The following is a 21666-nucleotide window of genomic DNA, read 5'->3' as shown; positions in this document are numbered from 1 at the left end:
GAAGATATTAGAGTGATAAAATATCAAAAACAATGAAAAACATATTAACATCAAAGGTGCAAGAGTAAAATTTAAGCTGTTGTTAAAATTAAATACTTATATTAAAAAGAAAGAAAGATCTAAAATCAGCAGCCTATACTTTCCCCTTAAGAGACTAGAGAATGTAAAGCAAAGCAAACAGATGAAGCAAAAAGAAGGAAAGCATACAAATTGGAACAGAAATCAACAAAATAGAAAGGAGAAAATCAATAAAGAAAATTTAAGACATCCAAAAGCTTATTTTTTGTAAGATCATAAGAATTACGAAATCTGTTGCCAGTTTGATCAGAAAAAATGAGAGAACATATAGATTACCAATATCAGGAAAGAAAGAGGAAACATCATTACTGATCCCACAAACATTAAAAGGATAATGACAGAATACTGCCATAACTTTATGAACATAAATTTGACAATTTAGATCAAATGAGCTACTTTTTGAAAGATGCAAACTGTCAAATCTCACACAAGAAGAAATAACTAACCTGCATAATATAGGTCTATTAAAGATATTGAATTTATAGCTAAAAATATTCAAAAACAAATGAAAAGATCCAGATGGTTTCTGATGATTTCTTCCAAATATTTAAGGAAGAAATACAGTCCAACCTTATCTGCAGTTTCACTTTACACAGCTTCAGTTACCTGAGGTCAAGCAGGGTCCAAAATTTTAAACTAAAAATTCCAGAAATAAATAATTCATAAGTATTACATTTGGCACTGTTCTGAGTAGCGTGATGAAATATCATGCTGTGCCACTCTGCCCTGCCTGAGATGCCACATCACAATACCTACATCATTCACCTCGCTTCATCTCATCACACAGGTACTATATCATCTCACATCATCATAAGAAGGGTAAGAACAGTACAATAAGATACTTTGAGAGAGAGACCACATTCATATAACTTTTATACAGTGTATTGTTATAATTGTTCTATTTATTATTAGTTGTTAATCTCTTACTATGCTTAATTTATAAATTAAACTTTATCATAGGTCTGTTTTTATAAGAAAAGAACATAGTATATATAGAGTTTGGTACTATCTGCAGTTTCAAGCATCCACTGGGAGTCTTGGAACATATTCCCCGTGGATAAGGGGGTACTACTGCAGTACCAATTCTAAATGAACTCTTCCAGAAAACTGAAGAGAGAATCTCTCTATACTCATTATTTGAGGCCAGCATTCCTCTGATACAAAATCCTGGCAAAGACATTACCAGAATAGAAAACAAGGGCTGATCTGCTTCATGGATACATACCCAAAGATCATCAACAAATTTTAGCAAATTGAATCCAGTACTATATGAAAAGATAATATATTATGAATAAGTCTCCTTGCAATAGTGCAAGACTGGATCAATATTCAGAAATCAAATAATAAAATTCACCATAGTAATAGGATAAGTAAAGAAAACCAAATGAACATCTTGCTAGATGTGGAAAAAGCATATAAGTAAGTTCAACATATATTTACGATAAAACATCTCAGAAAACTAAAAAAACCTCTACAAACAACTTCTCCTGGTATGGGGAACACAGCAAGAATGTGCCTTCTGTCACAACTCATATGAGACATCCTACTGGAAGTCTTAGCCATTGCAATTAGATATCTATAAGCCAAAAAAAAAAAGAAAAAAAGAACTTTGACACATATGTCTCAACTTATACATAATTAACTTAAAATGGGTCATAGCTCCAAATGTAAAACATTCAGAATAAGCATAGTAAAAACTTTGTGAAATTAGGTTTGGTGATGAATTTTTAGGTATAACATCAGAAGCAGGATCCATAAAAGGAAAAATATATATATACATTGAAATTTATAGGAATAAAAAAAATTTGCTCTGTTAAAGACACTGCTAGGAAAATGAAAATCAAGTGACATACAACTGTAAATCATGTATCTGATAATGGACTTGTATACAAAACTCTTATAATTCAAGAATAAGGAAACAACCCAATTTACAAAAAAATAGGCAAAAAATTTGAACAGACTTTTCAACAGAATATATATAAATGAAAACTAAGCATGTAAAATTGCTCAACGTCATTAGTTATTAGAAATATGCAAATTCAAACTACAATGAGATACCACTACATTCCTGTGAGTATTGTTCATACTAAATACTCTGTCAATACCAAATGCTGGCGAGCATGGAATAACAGAAACTTTCATTCATTGCTGATAGGAAGACAAAATGGTACAGCTACCTTCAAAATCAATTTGGCCGTTTCTTGTAAAATTAAACATATGATTGCCATATAACCCACTTCAACCTCTTCTAGGTGTTTCCCATGGAAAAATGAAAACTTAAGTTCAAACATGTTTGGAAATGTTTACAGTAGCTTCGTTTATGATTCTCCAAATGGGAAATGTGCTTCAACAGACAGAATGTGTACACGAGGTGTGGTACACCTGTACAATGGAATGCTACTCAGCAATAAAACAGAACAAACTACTGATTCATACAAAAACAGACGAATCATAAATGCATTTTTCTAAGTGAATGAAGCCAGACACAAAAGACTACATATTGTGTGATTCCATTTATATAACATTCTGAAAATGGCAAAACTTTAGGGATGGACCACAGATCCATGGTTCTCGGGTTGGGGTAAGGGTAGGGGTGGCCTACAATTGGGCCATAAAGGGGATTTTAGGATGATGGAAGAGTTTTGTTTGATACTGTGGTAGTGGTACATACTCTATGCATTTGTCAAAACTCTTACAATTGTACACCACAAACAGTGAGGTTTACTATATGCAAATAAAAAACAAATCATCAGATTGTTGGAGAATCCTAGAATAGAATATGAACTGTGACAAATAAATGTAACTTGGATTGCAAATGTATGGGGCATTACTTTACTGAAGGGATGGAATAAAAAGGAGCTGAACTTAATAAGTTTGGTAAGCAGTGTTTTGACTGGATACTGTAAGGCTAAGTGAAAAAATAAGTGTAGAAATACACTGTACTCTAGTAAATTTGTTTTTCACAGAAGAATAGGTTAGTAATTCTGATATTACTTTACCTGTATACTATGGTTGAACAAATAAATAATCAATTTGCTGACAACAGGAGCCAGTTTTCTCAGCGTCAAGAAAAAAACTACAGGGCTGGCCCAGTGGCTTAGCGGTTAAGTGTGTGCGGTCTGCTGCTGGCGGCCCACGTTGGCATCCCGGGCGCACACTGACGCACCGCTTGTCCGGCCATGCTGAGGCCGGGTCCCACAGGCAGCAACTAGAAGGATGTGCAGCTATGACATACAACTATCTACTGGGGCTTTGGGGGAAAAAATAAATAAATAAATAAAATTATAAAAGAAAAAAAACTACAAATAAGCAGGGATAGAAGACTATACTGAGCCCTGTATTGCTGGGTTAAGATGTGAATATATGTATTTGTAGGCATACATATATGTCCTATCTTTGTCCACTGAGAGAGACTAGAAGTGGTGACACCCAAGTCACTGGATCTGAGTACATCTGGTGCTCAGATCTTGGTTTCCAAATACCGTTCCCCAAATATCATTTCCAGAGCTGAGGCAGAAAAAAATACCAGATCATTCTGGAACATCTAGTAGTTCCAGAAGTAAGGGAAATGCAAATGAAATATGAGAGTTTATAACAAAAGGACACAGGAGTCAATCGGAAAGAACTTCCAATGGGTAAAACAACAAAAATTTGAGCAACAAAATAAATACAGAAAGTTTTGGATTACAACTGAACTATACATGAACATATATATTATATAAATTGACGGTTGAATAATATTTATCATTAATAATTAAATAAAAATTAAATAATTATGTGACATTCGTTTTCCCTGAAGAATTTGGATAAATAAATGTAGAAAGAATGAGAGAAATAGAAAACACCATTAGAACATCACAGTAATAATTACTTCAGGCAAGATTGACTGATGAAAGCTAAAATTAGTATGTGAAACTTGAGAAGGAGCGAGAGAGAATTTGCGTATCCTTAATGTGATTTCCCATAATATGCATTAATAACTGAAGTGGTTTTAACATATGTTCACAAATTCTTTGATATTCTTCCCTCCAGGAGGTGGAGCTTAATTTCTCTCCCTTCATTGTGGGCTGGGCTTAGTGTCTCACTTGCAAAGAATAGAGTATGGAAAGCGAAAAATAGTAACTTCACAGTGGAGCAATCTGGCAGATACCACTACAGCTGAGCAGTCAAGATTAACATCACCAGGAATAATCCATTTTGATATCACGTATTCCCTAATATGGCGCAACTAGAAGGGCACCTAACTTCTCAGTATATTTCACAAAAATCCACAGCCCCAGTCTAATCAAGGGAAAACATCAGACAAAGACCAACTGAAGAACATTCAAAAAAATACCTGGCCAATATTCTTCAAAAGTGTTAAATTTATGACAAAGAAGGAAATACAGAGAAACCGTCACTGATTCAAGGAGACTAAAGAGACAGGACAGTTATTTGCTATGTGGTATTCTGAACTGGACCCTGCAACAGAAAACGGACATCAGTGGAAAAAGTGATGAATACACATAGAGCTGCCAGTTGTTTCCTGGTATGCATTCTCCTCTTGTTCCTTAGGAATAAAATCTTCCATTTTTATCCATTTACGCTGTCAACCAGGTGAAAATTACATTTCTCAGCCTCTTTGAAACTTTACCTGACAACATGACTATGTGTGGTTCAAGGAGTTTTGAGTAGAAATGGTGTATGTGACTTCAAGGAGCCTCATCAAAACAAAGCAGCACACCCTTCTGTTCCCTCCCACCACCTACGGTCTGGAACAGGACCCATCCCAGACCATGAAGTAGGAGGCCACATCAAAGGGATGGTCGAGCAGAGAAATGGAAGGCTCTCGGGTTCTTTCCACCACATGGAACTCATAGTCTCCAGATTGCTTTCCGTTTTTTTTTTTTTTTTTTTTGGTGACAAGATCAGCCCTGAACTAACATCTGATGTCAATCCTCCTCTTTTTTGCTGAGGAAAACCGGTCCTGGGCTAACGTCCGTGCCCATCTTCCTCTACTTTATATGGGACGCCGCCACAGCATGGCCTGACAAGCAGTGCATAGGTGTGCGCCTGGGATCCGAACCTGTGAACCCTGGGCCGCCGAAGCCAAGGGCATGCATTTAAACGCTGCAGCACCGGGCTGGCCACTGGACTGCTTTCTTTCTAAAAGAAATCTCTCTCCTGTTTAAGCCATTAATTTTTTCCTCCTTTTTTTCCCTTGAATGCAAAATTAATCCTAACTGATGACTATATGTTTCCTGTTCTCTTTTATTTATTTTTTCTCCTTAACAATACCATAAGCTCAAGTGACTGTTGTACCCCCTCAGAAGGAGACACAAATCAATACCTAATCCATAGTAATAATCAATAAAAACTCACTAGATTGATTGATAAATCATCATTTTTCTCCTGAAATGCCTGAGAACAAGACTCCAAACTGTGGCCGAGTTGTGCAATAACTCCTGTGGGCAAGTTTGTAAATCATTTCAAGTTTACATTTATCTGTGAAGTTTCACTGCACTGCTCTTTAGTGCAAGTATGACTCCCCCTGCTTCTCAAGGTTTTTCAAATCTACATTTCAAATATTTAACTGTATTGTGAGTTCACTGCTCAGAACCAAAATGGCTGTTTGTTCATATATTGATACGGCAGCGTTTATTGATTTGTATACTCTGCGTATCACTATGACATTAATCCTTATTAACACTAATGCAGCTTACCATAAGCCTAATTAAGATTCATCAGGATAAAAATGAGATTGGGACAATTCTTATTTTTGCTTAAACCAGCTTGTCCATTCCCATTTGTCGGACTTTTCCTATTCATCTGTTGGAACTGTTGCTTTGCATTAACTCCACAAAGTAATGTGTTGTTTTGATAGAATGGAGCCTGAGAAAATCAGATGGTATTTTCAAAATTCATTTATGAAAATAGAGAAAAATGAGCATAGGAAGAGAATCAAATAGTATTATTAATGTTATAAATATCAATAACTACCTTTGAGAATTTTTCTTCACATCTGGGAATTATGTTAGCTCCGAATATAACTGCTTGGGTGCTAAAATAGAGACAACTATAACTTTTACATCTTGGAGGAGGGGGGCATTTACATTCAATCAATTCACCAGATGCGTGTTCCTTCCTATTAACCACTAATTATGGAGTCTTGAAATAATTTTATTCTCTGAATTTAAACTTCTAAATATTTGATCTATGCTATAAAATATTGCATCACACAGTAAGAAGATTGTGGAGACAATCAAGTCTTTTCCTTTCCTCTCAATAATGTTCCGTTTAAACCAGTTCTGCTCATATAAGATTTGCATAGAGAATTCCATAGAAAAAAGTTGAGCTATTCCCAAAGTAAATTATGCCTTCTGAATATTAGGACACCACCATCATTGTATTTGATCCTCAACAATAATGAGAATATTGTTACCCATAAAGATGTTAAAAGATCTTGAATTCTCAAGCAAAATTCTTATTTCAAGAGATGTTCAATGCATTTACAAAGCAATATACAGATACTTCTGAAAATATCTGAAATAACCGCTCCTTTTTCTTCCTTTTAATTAATTTACTTTTGTTTTTTGTTTTTTATTTTTTATGAATCTGAGGGAGTTTCCCACCTATTTCAAAAATTATTTTACTTGCTTTTCAATAGTTAATACATAAACACAATATCAAATTCAAAAGATGAAAAAAGCTGTATAATATAAAGAAAATTAAGTCTTTCTCCCATCCTTTTCTCATGTCATCTAGTTTAATCACTATTACCAGTTTCACATGTGTATGGTCATAGACAGTTTGTGCATATAAAGGTATATATACATAAACATATATGTTACACAAATGGTAGCAAGTTATGTACACTATCTGGAACTTTGATTATTATGTTGAGCAATAAATCTTGTAGATATTTCTATACAATATGTGGGGAGATGCTTCATCCTTAATAAGTACATAGAATTCTATTATGTGAATGTAATAGTTAAGTTGATTCTAATATTTTGCCATGATCAACAAGGTGCAGAGGAAATTGTTATATAAATTATATTTTATTCATGTGTGAAGATATCAGTAGGATAAATAAATAGAACTGCAATTGTTAGGTCAAACAGTTTGCACGTTTTCTTTTTTTAAATTTGGTTAAATGTTGTCAAATTGCATGTCATAAAGAATGTACCAATTTATACTCAACAAATAATTTATAAGAATGCCCATTGTCTGATAATCTCATCAACACTTTGAGTAATAAAGCATTTTGCTCTTTTCCAACAGGGTAGGTTATAAATAGCATCTCATTGTTTTAATGTGAATTTGAACTGTTTCCTTTGCCCATTTTTGTTATCGGTTTCTTGGTTTTTTTACTTATTGATTTTTAAGAAATCACTTTATATGTTAAAAGTTATTCATCTGTTAAGGAAATTAATTCCTATTTTGCAATGAGCTGCAAATATTTTTATAGTTTATTTTATTATTTTACTGTATTTATGGTTTATCACAAAATTTAGATTTTTATGTAACTGGATTTTATCAATATTTTCTTATGGCTTCTTGAGAGAGAGTATTTCAAAAGTCCTTCCACATGCCAAGAATGCATTCAAAAAGCTATTATGGTATTCTAGTACTTTTCTGTTCTTACATTTAAATTTTAATCCATTTCGTCTTTATTTTGGTGTTAACTTGAAATAAAAATTGAACTTATTATTTTTTCCAGTGACTAATCAGCTGTCTCTGAACCATACACTGAATTATCCATTTTCCTATTAACTTGAAATGACATCTTTACCATATACCAAATGCTAATGTAAAAGCTAGTACTTAAGAATACTTACGATGGGCTAGTCCTTACCCTCAGCACTTTCCATATAATAGCTCATTTTATTTTCAAAATCAACCCATTCTAAATTTCTACATATGTCATGATATACTGGAGCTTGCTTGTACTGGTTTCCAAAAGCAAATTGTTAAATTTGTGAGATTTATGAAGTCAGTTGTCAAACACAGTGATTAGTAAAAATTAAATATCAGCATAAAATTAAACAAGTAATTAAACAAAAAATTAAAGTAAAAACAAAAGTAATAAATATTAAAAACATTTATTTTTAATTATTTTGTTGTTATTTATACTCGGGGTTATTTGCATCTGTAGATATGTATGATAGAAATACTATATAATGATATGCTACTGCACATCTCTTTCCAGTTCTATGTTTGGTAACATCATGTTCATAACTTGGAATTTACCATAGTGGGAGTATTTACATCACATGAATTGGCAAACGCTAAAATCAAGCATTTTTCCTCCTCTGTGAACCTGTTGTTAAACATTTACCAGCACACAATTATAATTACGTATATGTTCATGGTTATGTCCTTCTGTCTATATGTTATGTATATGTATGTTTATATATATGTGTGTAAGTGTATATGAATATACGTGTGTGTATGATTGTCTGTACATTTCCAGGTGTTCAAATCTCTTTGGCTGTCTATTCTGCTAATACCAAGTGATTTTAATTATAAGATGTTTTAATATTACACGAGAGAGTCACAAATCATTATTCTCTACTTTCAGATTTTTTCCCGGCTATTAATGTTTTAAAATTTTATGCATTACTTTTCTTTTATTTTCATCTAGTTTCCTGATAATTGACCTTCTATTTTTTTTATTGGGATTAAGTTAAATTTATAGTTTACTTAAGGAGAATTGGCATGTTTAGGAAGTTGAGTATATTTACCAGGAACACAGTATGTTTTCATTTGCTATTTTCTTTTGCTTTACACAGAAGCTTTTTTGAGTCTTTGCTTTTCCTCTGCCCTCTTTTTAAATCACGTTGGCGTTATTTATCTCTTAAAGATTTGGTTAAATTCTTTTTCTGAAGCTTGGGTCTATTTTTCTGTTTTGTTTTGTTTTGTTTTCAAGTGTAGGAGTTGGTAATGGGGGTAGTAAATCACTTGGTTGTTTTCTCTTTTACTTCTATGGCAATTGGTCTGTTTTGATTGATCTGGCTTCAGCTTTAATAATTTTATGTTTGTCCTGAAAATAATCCATTTTTTGCACATTCTCACACAGATTTGAGCAAAGCAGTCCATTGAGCAGCCACAGTCAGTGCCCTGCCTGTATCCCTTAACACTCTCCAGTCAGCATCTGCCTCCCTTTGTATGAAGCTTTGTCTAAGCTGTGGAAGGCAGCCTGGGAAGGCCTAGGAATTAATTAATATTGATGCAGGGAGATGCCTCAAACAATGATTGGCAGAAGCTGATGTGTATATATTCCAGTTCCCTCACCCCATGTGTAAGGTAAATCTGAGGCTTGTGGTTTAAACTATTTTCCAGATTAAGCTCTAGTCACTTCCCTGTGGCGATATCTGTCTTGATGACAATCCTTTAAGAACTGTTTTCTCTTTGCTTTTCCTCTTTGCCACCAAATGCTGTGAGCCTCCCAAATAAACTACTTGCACCAAAATTCGTTTCTGAGGATCTGCTTCCGGGCAAACTCAAAGTAACACAAAGATTAATTTTCCTATCTTTGTATCTGTGTCTCGGATTCTTTCCCTAAATTTACATTTATTTTGCTAATGTATTAGCTTTCTCTCTCTCTGATCTTTATTATTTCAACAAAACATTTATCCAGGGGAAGTCTCTCCTTCAGAAAACATTGAAAATGTGGAGAGCTTCTTGATTGCCATAGTAACTGAGAGGGGTGATATTTACTCCCCAAGGCCAGCAATGCGAAATGTTCTTCATTTAGCATCACACAGCCTCATACAAGAAATGAATAGCTGCGCAATACACCAATAGCAACCCTGTAGAGAGGTGCATATCATGTCTTCCAAAGCACCAAAGTGCTATTCCCTTTCTGTTTTCTAATTCATTAATTTGTGCTTTAATATAGGATCAGTTCTCCCTTCTGTATACATTAATTTTTTTATATTTATAACTTATACAATAGGATTTGTAAGACTTTATTTACATTATAAGTGCTTAAATCAATTTTTGTTAAAACGTTCATGGCTATATGTTTCCACTAGTTGTATCCTGTAGATTCTGCTATGTAATATGTTTATTATTCTTATTTACTAGCTATTAAGAAATTCATTTTTGACTTCTTGATTATCTCCAAGAGTTTTTAAGATATTTCTAAAAACATTTTGATATGGTATAGTTTTTTGTTTTTATTTTTGCTGTTATTTTGTTTGTTATTACCTTCTAGCTTTATTGAGTTATGATCATAGAATAAACTCTGTATTATTGCTATTTTTGAAGTTTTCTTTGTGGTTTAACATGGGTCAGTTTCACTGTTCTTTTGATACTTGTATTTTCTGATTTTAAAGAAACACTGCTCAAGTATCCCGGGAGTGCACCAACGCACCGCTTCTCCGGCCATGCTGAGGTCGCTTCCCACATACAGCAACTAGAAGGATGTGCAACTATGACGTACAACTATCTACTGGGGCTTTAGGGAAGAAAAAACAAAGGAGCAGGATTCGCAATAGATGTTAGCTCAGAGCCAGTCTTCCTCAGCAAAAAGCGGAGCATTAGCACGATGTTAGCTCAGGGCTGATCTTCCTCACAAAAAAAAGAAACACTGCTCAAGATAATTAATTATACCTACCACATTAATAAGTTATTTTGATCTTATTTTTATTCTTTCCTATCTGTTGCGAACTGAGAGAGAGGAACTAAAATCATCTAATGTGTTTTGTCTATTTCTCTCTGATTGCTTTATGAATTTAGATACTATGCTATTTGTTATGTACATAATCATAACTGATCAATCTTATTTGTCTTCTGTACTCTTTGTCATTGTAAAGCATACTTCATCTCTTTTTAACATTTTTTACCTAAATTTTATATTTCCTGGTAGAGTGACTTCTTCACTACTTTCGTTTCCATTTGTGAGTAGAGCTTTTGCCCATTCTTTTGTTTTTTAGCATTTCCACAGCCCTGAATTTTGCAGAGTCTCTTGAATTCATGACTTACATGAATAATACTTTATGATCAATTTTGAAAGTCTTTTTCTTTTAATAGTTAAGCTTAGAACATTTATATTTATTGATGCAGAATAAATGTTTAATCATAATTCTCTTTGTATTTTTTTCATTCTATTTTTATTAATTTTTTTGTTGTGCAAATGTGCTGTTTCTTTATATTATGTTGTCTGTGTTCTCTTTATATTGTTGAGTATATTTGTGCTTATTATGGTAAATTTGAATGTTTGGATTTTGATCCTTTATTCCTTCTATCTCCTCCATTACCCAATTTTATTTGATTACATTATCTCTTGTGGTTTTCTTTATATCTTCAAATATATCTATTTTTAATTTTGATATCAATTTTGAATATTTGGACCCTCACATTATATATATGACCTTTCTGTTTCTTTCATCTTTCTCTCCTATTATTCATTTTTCAATTTCTACATTATTGATACTTAAAATATATACTATATCGTGCAACCATCATGCCAACATTTGTTTTAGTCTTAATTTTACATTAACTAGAGTTCAGTACTCAGCACTATTCCTTTTGCCATTGTTTCTATTATTTCTTGGCTTATTCAAGTTAATCCTCTGGTAGTTTCTTCCAGAAGGGTTTGTGGCAACTATGTTGTCTGAATTCTTGAATTTCTAAATATGCTTACTTTTTGCCTTTATATTTGAACTATTCATTGATTATGCATAAAACTTTGGGTTATTATTTTTTTTCTGCAGAGTTTGTAGACTTTACTCCATTATCTTATAGGGATGAGCATTATTGTCTGATAGTAGCCTTTGTTTTCTCTTTATCTATTTTCTATCAAGACACTCAAAGAACTTTTCTTTACCCCTGAAATCCAGTAATTTTGTGAAGATGTGACTTGTTAATTATTCTGTGTCAGTTATTCCTGGGATAAGTTATGCCTCTTCAACTTGTTCATTCAATTTTTTTTTTTTCTGAGAAAAGGCTATTGACTTGCATTTTAAAATATTTAATTTCATTTGTTTTTAATAATGCCAAAATGACAAAAAGTTTGAAAGAAGAGTTCAATTATTAACTATGCACATTTTAGTTACATTCACTAAGCGTTAAAGTTATACCACCTCTGTGATCTCCCTCTGTCTGTCTGTCTTCCTGCTGACCTTTTTAATTGAGATTTAATTGACATATAACATTATATTAGTTTCAGTTGTACAACATAGTGATTCAATATTTGTATGCACTGTGAGATAATCCCACAATGTCTAGTTACCATCCATCACCACACAAAGTTACAAATTTTTTTCTTGTGATGAGAACTTTTATTTAAAAATAAATCACAAGGGGCCGGCCTCGTGGTGTAGCAGTTAAGTGCATGTGCTCTGCTGCTGGTGGCCTGGGTTCAGATCCCAGGCGCGTGCCGATGCACCACTTGTCAGGCTATGCTGTGGTGGCATCCCATACAAAGTGGAAGAAGATGGGCACAGATGTTAGCCCAGGGCCAGTCTTCCTCAGCAAAAAGAGGGAGATTGGCATGGATGTTAGCTCAGGGCTGATCTTCCTCCAAAAAAAAAAAAAAATCACAAAATCATTCATCTTGAAGTACTTCATTATGTTATTCCTAAGTACATGTATAATTTTCTGCATAACCATACTAACATTATTATACGCAAGACATTTAATATTATTCACAAATTCTAATATATAGAATAGTCATATTTCTTCAATTGTTGAAAAACCTACCCTTTATCTCTATATGGTGCTTTTTGATCTGGAATCTGTGTATTTGTATGTGGTTATCAAGTTTCTTTATATTTCTTTAATCTCTACCAGTACTCCAATCATTTTTGTCTTTCATAGCATTGCTATTTTTGAAGAATTCTGACCAGTTGTCTAGTAAAATGTCCTATATTCTTAGCTTGTCTGAAATGATTGTTTCTTCATGCTGACACTTAGGTTAAACATTTTTATTTATTTATTTATTTTTTTATTTTTTGTGTGTGAGGAAGATCGAGCCTGAGCTAACATCTGTTGCCAAGCTTCCTCTTTTTTTGCTGAGGAAGATTAGCCCTGAGCTAACGTCTGTCCCAATCTTTCTCTACTTTGTATGTGGGATGCTGCCAAGCATGGCTTGATGAGCGGTGCATATGTCCACACCTGGGATCTGAACCTGAGAACTCTGGGCCACTGCAGCGGAGTGTAAGAACTTAATCACTATGCCCCCCGGCCAGCCCCAGGTTAAACATTTTTAAAATAAAGTGCTCAGAGATGTTACGTACTTCCCATTCCATCACATTAGGAGTCCTGTAATGTCAGTTTTTTCTACTACCAATGATATGTAAATTGATTATTTTTTTATAGTGGTATTTGTCAGAGATCTCCAGAGTAATCATACCATTGTTCTTTGTAATTTGAAAAGAATCTATAGAGTTATAGTTTGAGACTGTGTTAAAGTCCTCTTGCCAAACAACAAATGGTTTTTAGCATCGATTAATATGTCAGGGCTGAAGCAACTGTTTTATGGGTGGGAGGAGGGTAAATGTTGCACAATGATTTTTCTAATTTTGTCATTTCTTTTACGTTTATTGACTGTCAATCTTTTGAAAATTAGAGCTCTCCTTCCTTATTTTTCCTCATTTTTACCTTTTTCTCTCTTTGACATCATATGGACTCATATATGCTTTTAAAAATACATTTAGTGTGTTGTAAAAAATCACCATCATTGTTACTTTTAATGCTCATATGTCACAAATATAGGAAGTTTTTGCCTTTTTTATTATATCCTCAATTAGTTTCTGAGCATTTCCTTGCTTTCTGGTATTTTTCCAGCCCTTACACAGAAGCAGACATTTCTCCAAGAAGCCCTAGTTTCTTCTAGTGAAGAATGGCATTTAGAAATGAATATATAGCTGCTAGGGGGCTCATGGTAGATTCTTTGAATGAATAGAGGTAGGCATCTATTAGTAGGCACTTTAATCATAAGTTTGTATTTACATCACCAATTCAAATCTACCAGCACAGATTTCTTCCTCATTTTCCATTTTCCATATTTCTATCTCCTTTCAATCATAGTGAGAACATGGTCCCCAATAACATTAATGTACTTATTCATTTAATCTATTCTCCAGTACTCACAAAACTTTCAATTAAGTACCAGCAACAAGAATAAACATTTTTGTAAAATTCAAGATTTTTTCATAGATTTTTTTGTCCTTAATATATATCACACAAAGGAAACAGAGTCATAAGACAACGTTCACTAATTAATTGAATTATTTTTATATCTGTATGGAGATATTATGAAAATGACTTACTGTTTTGTTCATTTGTTTCTGTTTGTATTTAGTTTTAAAGTTTGAATTTCTTTCACTCTTTTTGTAATATTTAAAAAATATACAAAACAGGTATATTATTTAAAAGTCATAATTTTATAAAAAGGTACATTCAGAAAAATTTCACTCTTATCCATGTCCCTTCCACTGTGTTACTACCCACCCCTTATAGATACCTACTTTTTATTCTTTTTGCATTTCTTTTTCCAAAACTGACCAAATATATAATATTATCTACAAATAACTTTTGTTGGTGTAGTTCCCTTTCTTTTTTACACAAAAAGGTAGCATGCTATATATATATTCATACGTACCTGGAAATCACTCCACATCACACCATAGAGATCATTCCCATTCTATGTTAGAGCTCTTTAGTATCCATTATGAGATGTACTAAGGTTTATTCAAATGGACACCTATCAATGGGCATTTATGGTCTGGAATAATTTGTAATACCAAACACTGAACTTACATTGCTTTGTATTTGTGAAGTTATATAATCAGGGTAAATTCCTAGAAGTGAGATTGAAGGATCGAATGGCAAATACATATGTAAATCTAAATATAGTTTGCACTGGTTAAATATTGACAAATTTCCCTCCTTAGGACTTGTACCATTTTGTACTTCTACCAATAATATTTGAGTGCCTGATTCTTTCCTCATAACCTTATCAACAGAGTATGTCGTGAAGCTTTTGAATTTTTGCTAACCCAACAGATGAAAGATGGGTTTTAATGTACCTTTCTCTTAGTTCGAGTGACATATTTTCCTGAGTTTAAAGGTAATTTTTATATCTTTTTTTCAGTGGAATATGCATGTCTGTCACCCATTATTCTATAGGGCTTATGTTCTTATTCTTCATCTCTTTATGTATTATAGATATTATCCCTTTACCTGTTACATAAGTTGCAAATATTTTCTGTTTGTCCTTTTTCTTTTGACTTTACTCACATTGTCTTATTTCCGTGTAAACTATTTTTATTGATTTGTAATTAAACTCATGATTTTTTAAAATTGAATCTGGATTTTTAATTAGAAGGCCTTTCCCTACATCCTGGTTATAAACAGTTCCCTCATGTTTTCTTCTGGTATTTATACATTTTATTTTTAACAATTGTACATTCACGTGGAGTTTATTCTTGTGTATAGTGTGAGCTGTGGATATTATTATTATTTTTTTAAAGGCTATAGAATTTTCCCAACACTGTTATTTAAAAATATTATATTTCTCCCAGTTATTTGGAATCCTACCTTTATTATATACCAAATATTTGTATGTATTTGAATCTATTTGTAGACTCTTGATTCTGTTCCACTGGTCTGTCAATTCATGTTCCAGGAGCATATTGGTTTCATTATAGAGAATTTTTAGTATATATCTTAATAGTATATAACAGGGTTAGTCTCTCTTCATTGCTCTTCTTTTTCAGGGTTTTCCTAGATATTCTTCCAGGTTTATGTTTTGATTTAAACTTTGGAATTCATTTATCTAACCCCAATACAAACAATAATGTTTTGATATTTTTATTAAATTTCTGTTAAATTTAGATATTAACTTAGGGAGAATCAAAATCTATTCAAGGAAAAATCATATCTTTCTTCTATTCAAGTCTACATTTCCACCTTTCTGTAATATTTTGAAGTTTTATTAATATAGGTTTTACTTCATTTATTTCAGTTTTTATTATTCCTAAGTATTTTATTTATTGTTGTCAGTGCAACTCCAGTGTAACTGGAGTTTTTTTCCATCACATTTTTAAGTTCATTATTGTTCTTACATATGAAGTTTATTGATTTTTTTTTTTTTTTTTGGTGAGGAAGATTCATCCTGAGCTGACATCTGTTACCAATCTTCCTCTTTTTTTGCTTGAGGAAGATTAGCCCTGAGCTAACATCTGTGCCAACCTTCCTCTATTTTGTATGTGCGTTGCTGCCACAGCATGGCTGACGAGTGGTATAGGTCCATGCCTGGGATCCATACCCATAAAGCTGGGCCCTGAAGCAGAACATGCCAAGCTTAACCACCATGCCACAGGACCAGCCCCGAAGGTTATTGATTTTTGTAGGTTAATTATTTTTCTTGCCATCTCACTTGATTCATGTACATATTTTTCATTTATTTTCTTTGATTTTATAGATATACTATTATACTATCTGTAAATGGAGATAGTTCTACTCAATGGTATGCTGGGAAATTTTCATCAACTGACTGTCAGGAAAAAAAAACAAACAAAACACAGAATCTTGATTTGTAGGATTTGCCAAATTCCATGATGTAAATCCCACCACAAGTGATTTCATGTTACCCATGCAAACAATCAGCTCAGGCAATTCTTGAAAATTTAACCTTTGGCTCTAGCCAATCAGTATGGCCAGGTATTGGCAGGCTCCTGTACACCAATTGGTTACATTTCTTCCTTCTCTACTCATTAGTTTATAATTGTTTTATTTTATCCATATATTTGATCAATCCATCTAGTAGAGTTTTAAACAATAGTGGATATTGTGAACATGTGGCCTGCTTTAGCAGGAATATTTCTAGTGGACTCAGTGCATAAACACTTTCCTTTCCCAAGAGTAAGGATTTTTTATTTCTTTCCTTTCTTGAACTGCAAAGAGTATTTACCAATGCCCCAAGCACAGCAATGCCTGTTGCCCTGCCCTCCACATATGGTGACTTTTGATTGAGATTGAAAATAATCCAAGTAGAGTTTCTTGTTCCTCCAGGCTAACTGCTGTTCTCTTTCCCCATGTCTGTGCCACATTTTTGGGCTTTTTCTGATCTTTTCCTTGAGCCCCCAGGGGGGTTCCTAGAGAAAGAGCCTGTGTGACAATGTGACTCTCCCACTTTCTGTGCCCCAGGGGTTTCATACTCTCCTGCCAGCCCACACTGTGCCTTCACAAAGTTGTCAAATCTGTTAGCCAGAACTTTCTTACTAGGTCAGGCTACATCTACTCCAGATGAGGAAGTCCTCCAGTCTCCTCTGTGCCCTCAGGAAGGACCTTTCCTTTTATTTTGTGCACAAAAGATTATTCTTCAATGGTTTTGGAAAAAGTCTTAATTTGAAGTTAGTTTGGTTTCATTATGCTATTAAGGGTGAGAGTGTCAATCTTTCCAGTCTCTACTTTCTGGGACAGAAGATAGAAACTTCAGTATATCCTCTTTGAATATCTTCTGTATTGAATACTAAAAAAGAAGAGATTAAAAATCCTTAGAAAGACTACATATATACACACACGCATATAATGTATGTATGTATATATTCATATGGTTTGATCTCCATGTGGTAGGATGTATTCATATTGATAGAGCTCAATATCAAAGCATATATTTATCTAGACAGATTTAAATGTTAGAAAGAGTGGAGAGCAAGTTGAAGAACACTATACAACTATGTGTGTAATAATATGTGATTATGTATATATATACGCACACACATCAAATACTATGTATGGTACATACATTTGTGTGTAAATGCATAGGCAATTAATAATCTAAATATGCACACAAAATTGAAAACAGTAGTTAGGTCTAGGAAAGAAAGAGTAGTTAGATCTAGTTTAAGTGAGGGAGAGAGAAAGTTGACATTATCCTTTTCTGGTATATTATAACTGATAATTAAAAGAAAAAGAGAAAACATTACTTTGAAATTCTGTTATCTGTAGGGATGGTGCAGGTGAAGATAACAAAAAGAAAGATAATAAGAATCTTTTTGCAGATATAGATAGCTGATACTAAAATTTTTATATAAAGCAAAGGAATTAGAATAGCCTAAATAATTTTTGAAAAAGAACAAAATAGGAGCACTCATACTACCTATTTTTATTTTATAAAGCTTCTATAATCAAGACAGTGTGGCATTGCAAAAACAAGACACATGAATCAATGGAATAGAATAAAGTCTAGAATTAGACCCACACAAATGTGGTTAATTGTTTTTTGACAAATTCACAGGCAATTCGATGGAGAAGGAAAGACTTTCCAAGACTGTTGTTTTGGGACAATCAGAAATCCGTATAAAAAAAATAAAAGAATCTTAATCTATAACTCAAAACTTATACAAAATAAACTCAAACTAGATCAGAATGGATAATATGTATAAATATAAAACATAAAACTATACAAAAACAAGAAAATGTTTGTGACCTTGGGATGAATAGTTCTTATATGACACTGAAAGAAAAACTCATGGAAAATAAATGGAAAAATTGAACTTTATCAAACTTAAAAATAGACAAATTCTTGTCCACCAAAGGCTTTGTTAAAAGAATGAAAAGACCACCTACAGACTGGATGAAAGCATTTGCAAATCTCATATCAGACAAAGGATTGTATTCAGAATATATAAATTATTTTCAAAATAAAACAATAAGAAAATAAATAGCTCAATTAAAAAAAAATGGGCAGGGCAGGCCCAGGGGTGTAGTGGTTAAGTTCATGCACTCTGCTTTGGCAGCCCAGGGTTCACGGGTTAGGATCCCAGGCACGGACCTATGCACCACTCATAAAGTGATGCTGTGCCGGAGTCCCATATGCAAAATAGAGAAAGATGGGCACGGTCTTCCTCATCAAAAAAAGAAAAAAAGAAATGAGGCAAAAAGCTTGAAAAGACGTTCACCAAAGAATATATAAAAATGGCAAATGAGCATATGGTAAGATGCTCAAAAACATTTGTCATTATGGAAATGCAAATAAAAACCACAATGTGGTACCAATTTTAGAATGGCTTAAAAAAACCCTGACAATACCAAATGTTGACAAGGATGAGAAGCAACTGGAATTCTCATACATTACTGGTGGGAATGTAAAATGGTGTATTCACTTTGGAAAAGAGTTTGGCCGTTTCTTATAAAGTTTAACCTGCATTTACCATCTGACCCAGGATTCTACTCTTAGGTATTTATCCAAGTGAAATGAAAACTCATGTTCACACAAAAACCTGTCCAGAGAAAACCATTGAATTATACACGTTAAAGAGGGAATTGTATGATATTTGAAACTTAATAAAATTGTTCTAAAAAAAAAAAAAAGAATGAGGCATTGATACAAGTAACAACATGGGTGAATCCCAAAGGCATTATGTTGGCTAAGAGAACCCAGTCTCAAAATGTTACATACTATGTGATTGCATGTATATAATATTCTGGAAAAGACAGAACACTAGAGAGAAAGAACAGATCAGTGGTTGCCAGGGGTTAGAGGTTAGGGGAGGGTTTTACTACAAAGGGCAGAAGGAGGAAATTATTTTGGTAATGGAACTGTTCTGTATCCTGATTGTGGTAGTGGTTATACAAATCTGATCATGTGTTAAATCTCACAGAATTGCACAACCAAAAACAATTATTCTGTAACATATCCTTTTTTCAAATAAAAAGGATGATGAACAATAACAATATTTGATTCAGAAAATCAAAATATATGAGATGAATTTCACATTTTTTCATCTGGGAATGGTCTTTCTTTCCTTTTAAAACATATGTACTCAATGATAGCATTTACTTGCTGAGAAGTTGCACTTGGTAAGAGCATCTTCCAAGAAATAGCTGTGGAAACAGGGAAGATCTTCATGAGTCTTTCTTGGCTCCTTGCAACCTGACGAGGCTCTGCACCCAGAAAGCTATAAGGGCTCCTCTGGCCTACTAATTTTTTTTTTTTTTTTTTTTGCTGAGGAAGACTGGCCTTGGGCTCACATCCATGCCGATCTTCCTCCACTGTGTGTGGGATGCCACCACAGCATGGCCTGTACGTCGATGCGCTCCCAGGATCCGAACCCATGCCACCAGCAGTGGAGCACGCGCATTTAACTGCCACCCCACGGTGCCGGCCCCTGGCCTACTCGTTTTTACTCAATGCCAACCTCATTGATTGCCTGAATCTCTGCCTCTCTAATCTGCCCAGCTGTCTCATTCTGAGTGGAATATGTCCTGTCTCCTCAATAAGATCAAAAGAGTTGTAAAGGCAAGGAATAAAGATTGCCGTGCTAGAACACTTAAATCCATCTTATTATCCAATGAAGGAAATTAGACAGACGATCAGTTTATCTTAGCTCAATAAATTATCCTTGCTCTGAGTTCCCTTAAAATTAAAAATAATAATAATAATTAAATTAACAGGAGACGTACTACCAAGGCTGAGGAAGGAGATATTTGATGGAATTAACGGCTTGTAGTACCACTCCCATCTCGTTCCCTCATAATAGAGGTAAGGTCTGGATTTTGTCAATGTATTTTACCTCAAACGTCAAATGATTAAATATAATTACCAATTCTGGAATTGATTAATGTTTCTTTGAACTACACTTTGTATCGTATAGATTCTTAGAAGTAATTTAAGTATATGATCATGCTGACTTTATCAGAAGGTATCCATCTGCTGACTTGTGAATATAAATGAATCTATTTAGACGTGTTGTCATATAAATCTTTTCTTCTTGCCATGATTTGATCAAATTTAAATAGAGATAGCATAGCACAATGGAGCACCCTAGCTTTAGTTTTCCAAGATTTCAGCTTCCTCAGATGTAAAAATGAGAGTAATATATCTACCTGGCCTCCCTACCTCACAAAATCATTGTCCTGATGTTCTTATAAATATAGAGCATGGCCATCCTTTCAGTTACCCAGGCCAGAAGCCAGAGGGTCATGACAGAATCCCCTCTCTCGTTCAGTCCTCTACAACCATTAGTTCAGACCTCTGATGGTACAGTCCTAAGGCTTTTACACACCCATCCCATCCTTGGTATTCCTCAGCATTGTCTTAGATCTAAGACCTGTATTCTTCCGTGGATTACAACAATAGCTTTCTATCTTTTTTTTTTTTTTTGAGGAAGATTGGCCCTGAGTTAACATCTGTTGTCAATCTTCCTCCCTTTTTCCCTTTTTCTCCCCAAAGGCCCAGTGGATAGTTGTATGTCATAATTGTACATCCTTCTAGTTGTTCTATGTGGGATGCCGCCTCAACATGGCTCGATGAGCCGTGAGTAGGTCCGTGCCCTGGATCCAAACCAGCGATGCCCAGGAAGCCACAGCCGAGCATGCCAACTTAAGCGCTACACTACTGGGCCAGCCCCAATAGCTTTCTATCTTGATTCTTTGCTTCAAATAAATCTTTTACAACCACCATGTCCTCCCATATTCACCCATTTTGTCCCTACAATAACACCATGAGGATCTTCCTAAAGCAGAGATCTATCCTTGTACCACGATCTCTTCACATTTTGTCAAAGCCTACTTCTCAGGGTAAAGCTCAAACTCCAAAACTCTTCCATTTTAAAAAATAAATTCTGGTCTCTGGTTGCCTCTGCAGTT

The 21666-nt window shown here is 33.9% G+C and overlaps 1 long non-coding RNA gene across 3 annotated transcripts in view; it reads left to right on the top strand.

Annotated features, from left to right (window-relative positions):
• LOC131415385 (uncharacterized) overlaps nucleotides 1-21666 on the top strand; it is a 382856-nt gene that overhangs the window by 151165 nt on the left and 210025 nt on the right. For all 3 annotated transcript variants that reach the window (XR_009222442.1, XR_009222443.1, XR_009222441.1), the window contains exon 2: nucleotides 20473-20560. This is a non-coding gene — a long non-coding RNA (uncharacterized LOC131415385). The remainder of the gene's footprint in view (nucleotides 1-20472; nucleotides 20561-21666) is intronic.

The sequence above is a fragment of the Diceros bicornis genome, chromosome 16, assembly GCF_020826845.1.
Source record: "Diceros bicornis minor isolate mBicDic1 chromosome 16, mDicBic1.mat.cur, whole genome shotgun sequence".
In the NCBI taxonomy this organism is placed as follows: domain Eukaryota; kingdom Metazoa; phylum Chordata; class Mammalia; order Perissodactyla; family Rhinocerotidae; genus Diceros; species Diceros bicornis.
Note: the sequence above shows the minus strand (reverse complement) of the source record. Positions and strands in the feature narration are given on the sequence as shown.